Source organism: Podarcis vaucheri, assembly GCF_965113315.1.
Source record: "Podarcis vaucheri genome assembly, chromosome: 4".
Taxonomy (NCBI): Eukaryota; Metazoa; Chordata; class Lepidosauria; order Squamata; family Lacertidae; genus Podarcis; species Podarcis vaucheri.
In genome coordinates, this window is record NC_138762.1 from 26,122,427 (window position 1) to 26,136,074 (window position 13,648).

At 42.0% G+C, this 13,648-nt stretch overlaps 1 pseudogene across 1 annotated transcript; it reads left to right on the forward strand.

Annotated features, from left to right (window-relative positions):
- The first annotated feature begins 12,098 nt into the window (after positions 1-12,098).
- On the forward strand, positions 12,099-12,428 carry LOC309531247 (protein S100-A6 pseudogene; annotated as a pseudogene). The gene has a single exon. The product of its transcript is annotated as a protein S100-A6 pseudogene (transcript).
- The last annotated feature ends 1,220 nt before the right edge of the window (positions 12,429-13,648 follow it).

Here is a 13,648-nt window from a genome sequence, read left to right on the forward strand (position 1 = left end):
CTGGACAACATTCCCTTGAACACATTCTGTATCCTAAAGGAGGAAAAACAGGTCTAGGATGATCTGAAGTCTGTCACTCTAACTTGAGAATACAGTGGTACCTTGGGTTACATACGATTCAGGTTACAGACTCCACTAACCCAGAAATCGTACCTCGGGTTAAGAACTTTGCTTCAGGATGAGAACAGAAACCGTGCTCCGGTGGTGCAGCAGCAGCGGGAGGCCCCATTAGCTAAAGTGGTGCTTCAGGTTAAGAACAGTTTCAGGTTAAGAATGGACCTCCGGAACGAATTAAGTATTTAACCTGAGGTACCACTGTATAGGATCTTTGGAGGAAAACGGTATCTCTTTTCCTACTCCTAGAATTCCATCCTAATTTCTTTGCATAAATAGATCAGATGACTTTAAAGTCAAGAGAAAGGTCAAGATAAAATATCAGCATATTTAATGCACACATATTAACTGGCACAACTGGCAAACCTCATATGTTACTTTATTATCAATATTGACAACTTCTACCACTTTTAAAGCCAGCAGCATGGCAAAAGTCAAATTGAGCTGCTCTTTGACTCAATTAAAAAAGGGAGAAGCCTGTACCATTGTAGATACAAAGTACAGGTAACACACAACTTGTGCGTGTTTAACACCCGTGATTTCAACTTTGCATAGTTGAAGGCCGGCCGGCTGAAATCACACAAGTTAAATGCAGAGAAGGCAGAGAGCTTAAAAGCTATTTTTTGAGCAGGGTTTTCCCGGTGTGGAAATAACTTCTATGCTCTCAGGCTTGTTGACCGGGCTTTGGGAGGCTCTCGCAAGACCTGGCGAGAGCTTCTCAAAGTCCATGCAAGAGTCTCTCTGGTAAGCTCTCTGTCTTGCTTAGCAGGGGCAGCGGGGAGGAGACCTATTTGGCACACTGGCTCTGAAAGGCAAGATGACTCACGTAGGGTGGTTCCAAACGGGTTGTTTGAGTAAATGCGTACATGGACCATTCCTCAAAGGTAACCCCTATGCAAGATGCGAATTGCCTGTAGATAGAAAAAGATTTCCTTTCTATTCTTTTTCTCAAAGAATTCTGGGCACTGTAGTTCACCTCTCTCAGAGTTACAATTCCCAGCAATCCTTAACCAACAACAACAACAACAACAACAACAATAATAAATTTTATTTATATCCCGCCCTCCCCAGTCGAAGCCGGGCTCAGGGAGGCTAACAACACAGTGGATCACAGTGGCTAGGTCAGGGCGAGAGAGGTAAGGAGCCAACTGCTTAGCTTGGCGGAGATGGAAAAATGCCGCCTTTGTTATAGCTCCAATCTGTGCCTCCATGGAAAGGGAGGTTTCGAAAATTACACCCAAACTCTTAACGGATGGCGCTGGCACTAATTGCACCCCCGCAAGAGTGCCCAGAATTCTTTGAGGCAAGGTGTTGCTTTAAAGGTGTAGTGTGTACATACGAGGCCGCTTTCTATGTACTCATATTATTGTGTTTAACGGGGCTTACTTCCAGATACATGCATATGAGATCACAACCCTAATGCTTTACTAGTGTAGTTCAATTTTTCATGCCCCCTTTGAAGTTTAATGATAACATTAACTTTGTATCTCCCAAGCAACATAATTTCAAACATATTTGTGTACTATGTTACAGAGATTTAATAATCCCTGCCCTTTATTTTAATATCCTGAATTATATATAAAACTAGGCTTTTTTTGCATTTATCCTTCCAAGAACAAAGCCATAGCAAGGTTTTTGCCAGGATAGTGTCAGACAGCACCCCTTAGGCTGTCTTGGAAAAGTAGAGGCAATTTCAGTTATTTTTATTACATGTGCTCCAAATGAAAACTCACTACCAATGTTACTTGGGTTTATTGCTCTGCAGAACTTAGGGGTGTAAGTACAGTGATATTATTATTATTATTATTATTATTATTATTATTATTATTATTATTATTATCTTCTTATTGCAAGTTCATGATGAGTCCATAATAAAAGTGCATTTAGGCTCCAGTCTAAAACATTTTTGACATGCTTACAATATGGTAAAACTACAGTTCTACACACACAAATCTAGAAGTAAGTTTCATTGAACTCAGTGGGTTGAGTGCTTAGGGTAGCAGTTTCCCACCCTATGCCTAAAGGCATTACTAGCAAGTGGGTCCCTTTGGAAATCAATAGATCATGTTTCCACTTAATATGATTAGGGCTGGGATGCCACTAGAGGAAAACCAGAACGCTTAATGAAGTTTGTGACAGCTTCAGAATACTTGTAAGTGCCCTTGATTCATTTCCATACATTTAAACTCTACTGACATAAGTCATCCATCCTTTTTAGTCGCTCCTTCCATGATCTTCAATAATCAATAAAATATTTTAGGCCTCAATGTTCACATGTGGCAGCATGAGATGTCGGCATAGCATCATGAGAGAACACAAACCAATCTGTGTCCAGTCCTTTGGCTTTTATTCTTAACAAAATAACAAGACGTTCCCCATCACAGATTCAAATACTAAACGCTTGCTGGAGATTTATTTATATGGATTTTTAATTGCATGTTAGTGCTTCTTTTATTTGTAATATATGGTATTTTCTTGTATTACCATTTCCATTCCGTAGAATCCAGTACACTATAATAAATGAAAGAAGCATTAGAATGTGGTAAAAATCAATATGAGTATTTAATGTAATCATGCTGCAGATCACCTGAATGGACCACAGTTTAGGAACCCCTGAAGTGGAGGAATCACCTCCTTAAAAGATATAGCCACCTTATGCTTCCTTTATCACAGGTATGCCATTCAAACATAGACAAAAGGGCCTTTTCAGTAGTGGCACCCTGGTTATGGAATGCCCTCCCTTAAATGGCTCATCTGGTGCTTATGCATCTGGTGCTTATGCATTCACTCCCTCCCGTGCCTGGCAAAAACAGTTTGGTTCACCTAGGCATTTCAACAGTAATTTTGGCTGTTTTAGCGATTTTATTTATTGATTTATTACGGTATTTGTACTATGATGTAACTGGCCGGAGACTCCTCTAATGTCTCCTAAATAAAATGAAGGGTGATATATAAATACTTTAAATGAATAATTAAGATGGTGCCTTCTGTGACCCATGCCTGCGTAATCTGAAATGAGCTAGGATTTTATTTTATTTTTTAAATTGGGTGACAGCCCTGGGGTAGTTTCAATTGGTGTGGTTGAAACACACCAGCAGAGCCCATCCATCACTCTTGATAGAGTGTTTAAGGTAAAGGTAAAGGGACCCCTGAACCATAGGTCCACTTGCGGATGACTCTGGGGTTGCAGCGCTCATCTCGCTTTATTGGCCGAGGGAGCCGGCATACAGCTTCCGGGTTGTGTGGCCAGCATGACTAAGCCGCTTCTGGCGAACCAGAGCAGCACACGGAAACGCCGTTTACCTTCCCACCAGAACGGTACCTATTTATCTACTTGCACTTTGACGTGCTTTCGAACTGCTAGGTTGGCACTGCACCAACTTCCCTGCTGCCTTATCCCTGACCTCCAGTAAACAACAATGACCCACCTTCTGGAAAGCTAATAGAACAGCTCCGCCCCCATCCTGGAAGACTGGTGGAGATTGTATGCCAGCCTTTCCCAAACTCGGGTCCTTGAATATTGTTGGACTACAACTCTCATCATCTCTGACCACTGGCTGTGCTGGCTTGGGGTGATGGGAGTTGTAGTCTCAACAGCATTTTGGGGACCCAAGATTGGGAAAGGATGTTTTAGAGCAGGCACCCCCAAACTCGGCCCTCCAGCTGTTTTGGGACTACAATTCCCATCATCCCTGACTACTGGTCCTGTTAGCTAGGGATGTTGGGAGTTGTAGTCCCAAAACAGCTGGAGGGCCAAGTTTAAGGATGCCTGTTTTAGAGTATTCAAAGCACTTATGAACTGGTTAGGCTTATGACTGGGCGAGTGCAGTGGAAAACTGTAATCGGTGATGGCTTCTGCGTCCTATCCTAACTAGGGCTCAGCTGTCCTTGAAACAACCATGTAGGACAATTTGCGAAGATCTCATTTTGAATGAGACTTTCTTTGGTCTCATTCGCTTGAATTGCTTTGAGAAGGTCACTCATTCTGAGCTTCGTTTCCCGGTCTGTAAAATGGGAACAAGGGCTCACTAGCAGTCGTAACAGTAGCCTCTCTCAACGGTGGCTAAGCTGTTTATTTTCCCCAAACCACCCTTCAGAGGACATAATTCAGACCTGCAAAAAAGGCTTGTTTAATTTGTTCTGTGCTGTGGTCACTTCCACAGAACTTTACTCTCCTCTGCTCTCTAAACACAGATAATTGCCATGGTAACTCTTGTATTTCAAGGCTCTTACATATAGGCTCACACCGTTCTTAAAGAGACACAAAGCACAACAATGTGGGCTTGAAGCTGTAAATCATTTGAGTGGGCTCTTGTATGATTTATTGTTACATCTCTGTCAGAATTTAACAGAGCCTTGGAGAGGCTCTAAAAATAATGAGGTTCTTTTCCTACAGAAAATAAAATAAATCGTATTTTTAGATACTTAGGCATACACTTTGACATCTTTCATAAACAAAAAAAGAAAAAAGGGGAAAAGACAGGATGTCATTTGTAACTTGGGTACGAAATTATGGATGTTTCCCTGTGCCACCTAAAGACAGGAGATTCCTTAGGGAAGGCTAAACTTCAAGCGCAAAGAGCAACTGAGAGCACCTCAAAAGATAATTTATGAAGACAGTGAGCTGTGGCATATTAGAAACTCTGGAGAATCCAATTATAATCTTTTCTGAGAAAGAATTCACAAAGCAGAATGGATAGGTTTTGAATTCATAATCTGGCCATGGCAGGCCTGATCGTTTTTCTCTTTCTCCTTCGTTGCTGCAACAGGTCCTAGATGTCAACAGGTAGTCAACATTTTTGGGACATACTGTTTGGTTGGAGAATTGCATTTCAGATCACAACATTTGGAGAACTGCAACTTTTGAAGCATGGCTGTGTTTCAGTTTGCCTATTGGTCTGAGAAGTGCAAATTAGGTAATTTCTCATTAAAATGCAATCAGAATTAAATTTCTCCTCCATCCCCAACCCTACATTAGGGGTGGGGAACCTGCAGATGTTTGGACTGCTACTCCCATCATTCCAAGTCTGCATAGCTAATGGTAAGGGATGATGGGAGGTGTAGTGCAGCAACACCTGTAGGTTACAGGTTCCCATCCCTGCCCCGCTGTAACTCAAAAAGCTGAGATATTGGGAGTGACTAAGAGACATGGTCCGTATAGTTGAAACCATGGTTTTCCCAGTAGTGATGTATGGAAGTGAGAGCTGGACCATAAAGAAGGCTGATCACCAAATAATTGATGCTTTTGAATTATGGTGCTGGGGGAGACTCTTGAGAGTCCCATGGACTGCAAGAAGATCAAACCTCTCCATTCTTAAGGAAATCAGCCCTGAGTGCTCACTGGAAGGACAGATCCTGAAGCTGAGGCTCCAGTACTTTGACCACCTCATGAGAAGAGAAGACTCCCTGGAAAAGACCCTGATGTTGGGAAAGATGGAGGGCACAAGGAGAAGGGGATGGCAGAGGATGAGATGGTTGGACAGTTCTCAAAGCTACCAGCATGAGTTTGACCAAACTGCGGGAGGCAGTGGAAGACAGGAGTGCCTGGCGTGCTCTGGTCCATGGGGTCACGAAGAGTCGGACATGACTAAATGACTAAACAACAACAAAGAGACATGGACCATGATGGGTTCTTCACCAGAACCTGCTTTCTGAATGTTATGCTTGATTGTGAGATGTGTCCAGTTGTTAAAGGTTCAGTGGAAGGCAAAAAAAACCTGGTGTCTTCAGCTGTCAGAAACTAATGTAGTTCTTTTTAATGATGGTGGCTTGCATTAGACTGCGATGTGTGATTCCCCATCTCTTTTGGTTGCGAAATTGTCTTGCTTGCAGATGTTTGTAATTACCTTAACACAAATTCATCATTGTGATTTAAATGTGAGATGCAGGAAATGAAGGCAGACTGTGGGGAGAAATCAAATCATTCTCTTTCTTCCCTGCCTGTCTCCAAAGCAGAGAGCGGTTATTCTGGGTGTTTAGGCATGTCAGGAACTGGGAGAAGAAGAAAAAGACAGACGAAAGAAATAGCTTTGTGTTTTTGGTAAAAATGTTGATATTTTCTCTTCATGGTTAGAGATCTAAATATCCTTCCTTGCCGTTTGGAAATCTTTCCACAGTTCATTCTTACAGCTCCAGTGATATTTTATCAAAGATATGAAAGCTTTTAAAGAATGTTGGCCGAATTACCTCATGATCAATATGTCCACATCAAGAAGGGTTGGAACATTTTTGTTTATTTTCAGTGGTCTGCTAGCACAAATGGAGCTCTGCCCCATCAATTGCAGTCTAGCCCCACCTAACCCTCTTCTGCCTGACATTGTATTGGGAGACTGTGTGGTGTAGTGGTTAGACAGTCAGACTAGAACCTGGAAGACAAGAGTTTGTATCCCCACTTGGCCATTATGCTCATGGAATGACCTTGGGCCACAGGGGTATTTGTTCCATAGGGAGGAGGAAGCAAAGAAGCTCCCACTCTGCCCTCCTCCTTTGTTACTGGTGGTTCTCCACTTATTTTCTAGCGTTCTCAAATGTGCAAGGAGCCACTATAGGAACACTGGCAGAATGGTGATGCTTGCCAGCTCTTTCCATCTTAATGGGAGGTGGAAGTCAAATTGGCACAGTGCATTTGTACCAAGTCTCTTGTGTCTGCGTTTGATGTTCTGGATAAACCAAGTTCATCATGGTGTATTATCTTTTGAGAAAATCTGCCTCCAAAGCATTTATGAGCCTGCTCCATATCTTGTGGGCAGATTGGACTGGGTGTATAGGATCCCAGTACAGTGGTACTTCAGGTTAAGAACTTAATTCGTTCTGGAGGTCCGTTCTTAACCTGAAACCGTTTTTAACCTGAGGTACCACTTTAGTTAATGGGGCCTCCCGCTGCTGCCACCGCGCAATTTCTGTTCTCAACCTGAAGCAAAGTTCTTAACCTGAGGTACTATTTCTGGGTTAGCGGAGTCTGTAACCTGAAGCATCTGTAACCCGAGGTACCACTGTATTGACAATAGGGGATGTTTCCTCTTGGGACTGCAGTAGGATTTATGCTTTGTCAGCATGTCTATTCAGGGCTAGGCCAAAACATTTTGCTTCCTGAAGTGAAGGACAAGATGGCGCCTTCCCCCAGTCTATATACAAAAGTCAACCAAACTAGCTGTCAAATCTTTCTTCAACAAGGGCAGCAGGGCAGTTTCTTCCATAGCATACAAGGGCAGCAGGCAGACACAGTTCCCCAGCACCCACCCAACACCTGCTGTCTGAAGTGGTGGCCTCCATCTGCCTAATCGTAGGGCGAGGCCTGTGTCTTTTGGCACAAGCAGAAGAAGGAAGTTGAGGAAGGTCCTGCTCTGCCCTGAAACAGAGGATGGAGATGGTTGAAGAGCATCCTTAATGCTTCGAAGGATGGAGTACGCCAGAGATTAATCTTTCCAAAGAGAAATAGTGAACCAAGTAGAATTAACGAATTAAGGCTGCAATAGACAACTCGCTGAGGGGAAACCCCTTATTAAGATTTTATTTCAGGAGTAAACTATGGATTTTGCTCCAAGTATATTTCTTTTTTGTTTATTTCTGTACAAAGCTAGTGCTGATTTAGACCACGCAACTTTAAAGAGCTGAAAGCCTCTCCTATCTTCACTATTTCTGAACAATGTTCCAATACAGAAACCAGGCCTAAAGCTGGCACTTCTCTAAAGGCAAAAGGCATAGCAGTTTTGGCAGGTGGTTGTAGATTTTCCTTCTGCTTCTTCCATTTATTTCAAGCTTCTCTGGCCCCTGATACCCACCAGCCATGAAGCACACATTCTTCAGGGGGGAAGGAAGAGAAATTGCTTTTAGGAATGGTGTCTGAAAGAATGCAGTGAAAATGGGACATCTGTGGAGACTTTCCTGGGGAAAGGGTGTTGACCTGTAGAGCAAGAGTAGCCAACGTGGTGCCCTGCCGAAGTTGCTGGGCACCAGCATCCATCAGTTCCCAGCCAGCATAGCTACTGATTGGCATTAATGGGCACTGCCTTGGCTACTGCTCTGCTCTGCAGATTTCTTGGGAAACTGAAAGTCAACACAGTTCTGACTCCCTCTCACTGCCTCTAGGGTGCTTTCACCACAAGCCAGGTGAACCTGTTTGGAATTGCAACCTATTCTGCATGTTGCTCAGGAAATGTTTGCAAAATAAATAGAATGAATAAATTCAGACTTGCTGCATATAGGTTGGAGAGCAGCGTGTGACATACATTTTCAGGACAACGATTGAGAGTTGCATCAGGCTTGCTGATCTTCCAACTTCTTCTGTTGTGTGGGACACAAAACATAACTGAAAAGTGGAAAGCACCAGAGAGGCCTTCTTCATCATCATCGACCAAAGGGACTGAATGACTGGTTTTAAAACAGATTCCTTGGCAGAAGGTAGAGTTTTGCAGGAACGGTGGAAGATCTTGTGGCAAACTTTCTTTCCTGGTCCATTGTCTGGAGAACAGAACGGCCCCTGAGAATTCCTACATTTGGTAAATGCAGCCATTTATCTGGTGTTGCAAGGGAACCAAGAAACCAATAAATCAGTGCCGTTTTGAAGTCAGTGGTTAAAATTATGCAACTCTGAAAGTCCCTTATTTTCAGCCCACCTTCTCAATCCAAAATGGCACCTAAATACATCCAAACACTGACAAAAACTTGCTCCTTGATCTCAGGAACCATAACACAAACTTTGGTTAAAACCAATGCAGTTTCGAAAGGTTCTGTCTGCCATCTTGATTCAAAATGGCACCCAGAAGTATCCAGACATAGACATAAACCTTCATGATAATGCAAATGTTGATTGTAATATCTTAAGAGGCGCCCAACTGCAGAGCAGACAAGCAAACAAGTATCCAAAAATATATAGGAGGTACAGCAATGTGCTATACAGAAGTGAGCTTCAAATATTTCTCCTGCTTTAATCAAAGGTGAATGAAAGAAAATGCAGTGTGATGAAATGATTGACCACTTTACAAGCTGCTTTAAACAAAGTGCTAAAAGGGGAAAACCCTCATACAATTCTATTGCTGTGTACCAGGTACTGTATCATGAGATAGAGAAAAAGAGCGTCATTGCAATCTGAGAAATATGTAGCACGTAAATTGTCGGGATGCTAGGCATAAGTTTAATGCTTCTGAAAATGCTGCTGATAAGACTTCAAAACATTGGACAGATTTTCAGCTCGGATAGTAAAATATTCCAGAAATTTAGTAAACCAGGGGTACAAGCTAACTTGTTTAAAGTGAGATTTGACGGTCTCTGTTATCATGGCTGTTTCCTGAGAGACAGTTTATGGAAGGTGGTTTTATGATGCATTCCTGAAACACCTCCAGATTTCAAATATGTAGTATAAACCACCTTATGAAAACTTCAGAACTAGCCCTTGATTTATAAATAGCTCCACACCTACTTTAGATGTAGGAGAAAATCTGAGATCAAGAGGAGCCACTTAAAGATACAAATACACAGGTTAACGCAGGAGGAATTGCTTAAGGACCCACTGTATCAAAGGTCAGGAGCATACCCGCCAACATTTCTCCAATGAAAATAGGGACATCCATTCTATAATGATCATTTTACTATTTATACCCCAGTAATCTTACTGGGTTACCCCAGCCACACTGGGCAGCTTCCTAATGACTAAACTATATAATGCATACCCTCCAACATTTCTTCAGTGAAAATAGGGGTGTCCTATTCAGTAGCAACAACAACAACAACAACCCTTCCGACTGGGTTGCCTCAGCCACTCTGGGCAGCTTCCAACATATATTAAAACATAATGAAACATTAAACATTAAAAAAATCCTTTCCTATGCAGGATTGCCTTCAGACAGCTTGGGGGTCAGATAATTCCATACCCTCCAACATTTCTCCACTGAAAATAGGGACATGCTAAGGAAAAGTGGGACATTCCGGGATCAAATCAGAAACCAGGACGGCTTCTCTAAATTAGGGATGTCCCTGGAAAAGAAGGGACACTTGGAGGGTCTGCAGGAGGCTGCCTTGAAGATGAAAGACACGTCTTCTGTTAGGAGAAGACCCACTGAACTTTAACAAGACTATCTACAAGAAAAGAAATTGTATTCCCTTTGGCCTGGCAGTGCTCTCTTCTTTGTTAGCTTTCTGCCATTCTCTTCTCACAGGCAGGCAATTTGGGGAATCAGTCTAACACAGTTCCTGACATTCTCTAGCCTGTCCAAGCAACTACAGTCACTATGGGCAGAGATCAGGGTTGACTCCTACACCGGCGATGGCTCCAATACACCTCTTTACAATCTCTCATATATGTGAACGATTGCCGTTTATTCCTCTGGGGGAAAAGTGTTTCACTTGGTGATGCAGTGAAGGCGAAACTGTCCTTCAAAACATGCACACGCTTCTTAAGGATGCTGTACTGGTTGCAGTATGTCCCCCCCCCCATGCCCCTGCTCCCAGCTTCGCCCATCATCATCCGGGTGTTTTGCTTCCTGTTAAATTCTTAGCTCTTTGATCATTTGGCCTGCATGTTTGTCCATTTCCATTTGTGACATAGACCTTTATTGCTTTATTATTTGGGGCGATATTTTCTCACTTTACCAGTCAAGATCTAGTGCTAATGAAGAACAATAATGCTCCAGCAGGCCAGACTGTTTATACTTTGGGATGATTCACTTCGCATCCAGGCGACTCAAAGAAATAGTGTTAACTAATGCTGCTTCGTTATACTGTGCGTCGTAAAATGACCCTCCCTGGATGGTAATAGTGGTGTGATGCTGTGTTGACAGTTCTTTGAAAAAATAAGGGGACACCACAACAATATACAAGGAGAAAAAATGCCGATGGGTAAATTTAGTATGGTACATGTATAATGCAGGAATTCTGTTCTGACTCTGTCATACTTGTAGTGCCTAAGAAACGCTTGTGGTTTTGAGGCATACAAATAAAATCCAACAGATATTCCGTGCTTGGCCGTGCCAGTGTTTTATTGTCTAGAAGGGGGTCCCTATGCCCCTATATATTAAAGTGTGCACCTGCCTTCAATAAGCCCACATTAGGGTATGCAAGTGAATTGAATGCCAAATTTGCCTTGTAAAGTATGTGTAAAAAAAGTGCAGACATGTTGCTGGAAAAAAGAGGATTTTTTTTAAAAAAATGGTTTTTGTTTTAGGCAAGGCATAACTGAAGAAATTTAGCTGTGATGAAAGTGTCTGAAAAGGGCAGTGAAACAATAAAAAAGCTTACATTTTAAGAACTTATTATTATTATTTAAAAAATCCATTTTTTCCAAAGTGAAGTGCTTTAAAGCCCCATTGATTTCAGTGGAGAAAATAAGACATGCCCTTAACACATGTGGGATGTTAGATGGCTTAACTGTACCTAGATCCATGACATCCATAGATATGTATATGTATTTATTTATTAAAATAACTTCTATACCAATATATAAAAATCTCAAAGAGGTACACAATCTATGTTAAGTCATGTGCCTACCAGTTTGGAAGACAAATGAGACCAAAATAAGGTCATAGTTTCTACATATTTGAAGAACTCCCTAGCTTTGCAGAATCACAAACCAAGATTAAAATAAAATAAGCCAAAGCCCACCAAAATGGTCTCATGAGGACTAGTGACTTAGAGAATGTTGGTTGCAATTGCATCTATTGAGATACGAGATACTGTATTAGAATAACTCACCCCATTGTCTGGAAAGAGAACTTCCAGGTTAATATTAAGTGCCAATGACAGGAACTTCTGGGAAGTAGGGGATGTGCTGCTTCCCAGTGACAGCATGTGTGCTGTAGGAGGTAAAAGAAACTCCGTTCTCTGCACTACAAAATATTTCAGAATGACAAAAGGGGTGGGGGGGGGAGGAAAACCTGTTTCCTTTTCCCACTTAATTTTTTCAGCTTTATGTTTATAGAATGCTCATGTGACCACTTTCCTCATACTTCCTGCTGCTCCGCACTGGACCATGTTGCTTCTGATCTCTCACCATGGTAGCACCTCTTGACTAAGCTATTGGCATGCTGGTTATGACCTTCCACAAATATGCCTGCAAGGATGGCGATAAGAACACCCTAAGCAAGAAGGAACTGAAGGAACTGATACAGAAGGAGCTCACCATTGGACCGAAACTGCAGGATGCAGAGATACAGGCATTAATGAAAGATCTGGACCGCAATGGGGACCAAGTGGTGAACTTCCAGGAATATGTCACTTTCCTGGGTGCCCTGGCAATGATTTACAACGAAGCTTTGAGTTTGTAAATGTACACCCCAGTGGGGCGAGGTGTCGTGGTTTGGGATTATACCTCTGTGGGCGGTTTCATGTCCAATAAAATTTAAGTTTTGTAAAAAAATAAAAATAAAATAAAATAAAATGCTCATGTGTTTTAGAGCCGCGAGTCCCAAATCTGGCTCCCCAATACTCTATAGCAGTAGAGTACTTCGTTCTTAAAATTCACAGAGTTTGGAGAGAAATTCACTACTGTTCACATTTAATGGCGAATCTGCCTAATTCAGGCTTTCCATAACAATATGAGGAGGTAGAGCATAGTCTTTGCCACAGCTAGAAGCCAATGATAGCCATGTGCTCCATGAATTTGTCGAATCCTCTTTTAAAGCCACCCAAGTCTGTGACCCTCACAGCCTCCTGTTCCGCAGTTTAACTAGGCGCTGCGTGAAGAAGGACTTCCTTTAATCTACTCCAAATCTTCCAAAACACCTAGCACCTGAGTAACAGGAGTGTACATCATTTATTAAAATGGGAAGAATTTGATCAAAACATAATTTGGTTTAAAAATAGAGCATGGAGATTCTTTGCTGTTAGCTCACACTTATAATTCACACACAGGAGAAGGTTTGTTTGTGGCAAACTTCCAAACACAGTTCTGGGATCTGTTCACTACTGTAAAGTTAACACCATAGACAGTTGCAAGCCAAATGGATATTAGAAGAGCCTCTGCTAACCTGGTGCCCTCCATATCTTTTGGACTACATTTCGCATCAATTCGAGCCAGAATGGCCATGTTATCTGGGGCGGATGGGCTGTTGTAGAGCATTTTTTAAATCTATGCTTCAACCCTGTGAGGAGATGAGCTGTTATATTATAGGCACCAAGTGATTTTTCTAGATAGCCAGCTAGGATAGCCCCATACAGGGCAAGAAATACTTCAGCTTATTGAAATTTATAGGAAGATTTAGAAAAAAAACACACAAGTGAAGCTAATTCAGTGAGACCAGGATTGGGAGTGTTAATCAGCTGTTGAAAGAGGCGAAAGGTTTTTTTATTAAAAAAAATATCCACTGGGCTGTCTGAAACCTACTTGTGATTCTCCCCAGCTCTTTGGCTTCTGGCCTAGATTTGCACTATAGATACTGAAACTTAACTACTTTGTGGATGAAGCCTTCAGATTTGGACTAACTACAGATTTTGGATAAATGAAGTGGATATAACAAAGGGTTTGTCTTCCTCTCTTCATCTGTAGTTGAAGTATCCTAAAAACCGTTCATAAGCAGGAGCCATTGATGATAACCCCCCTTTT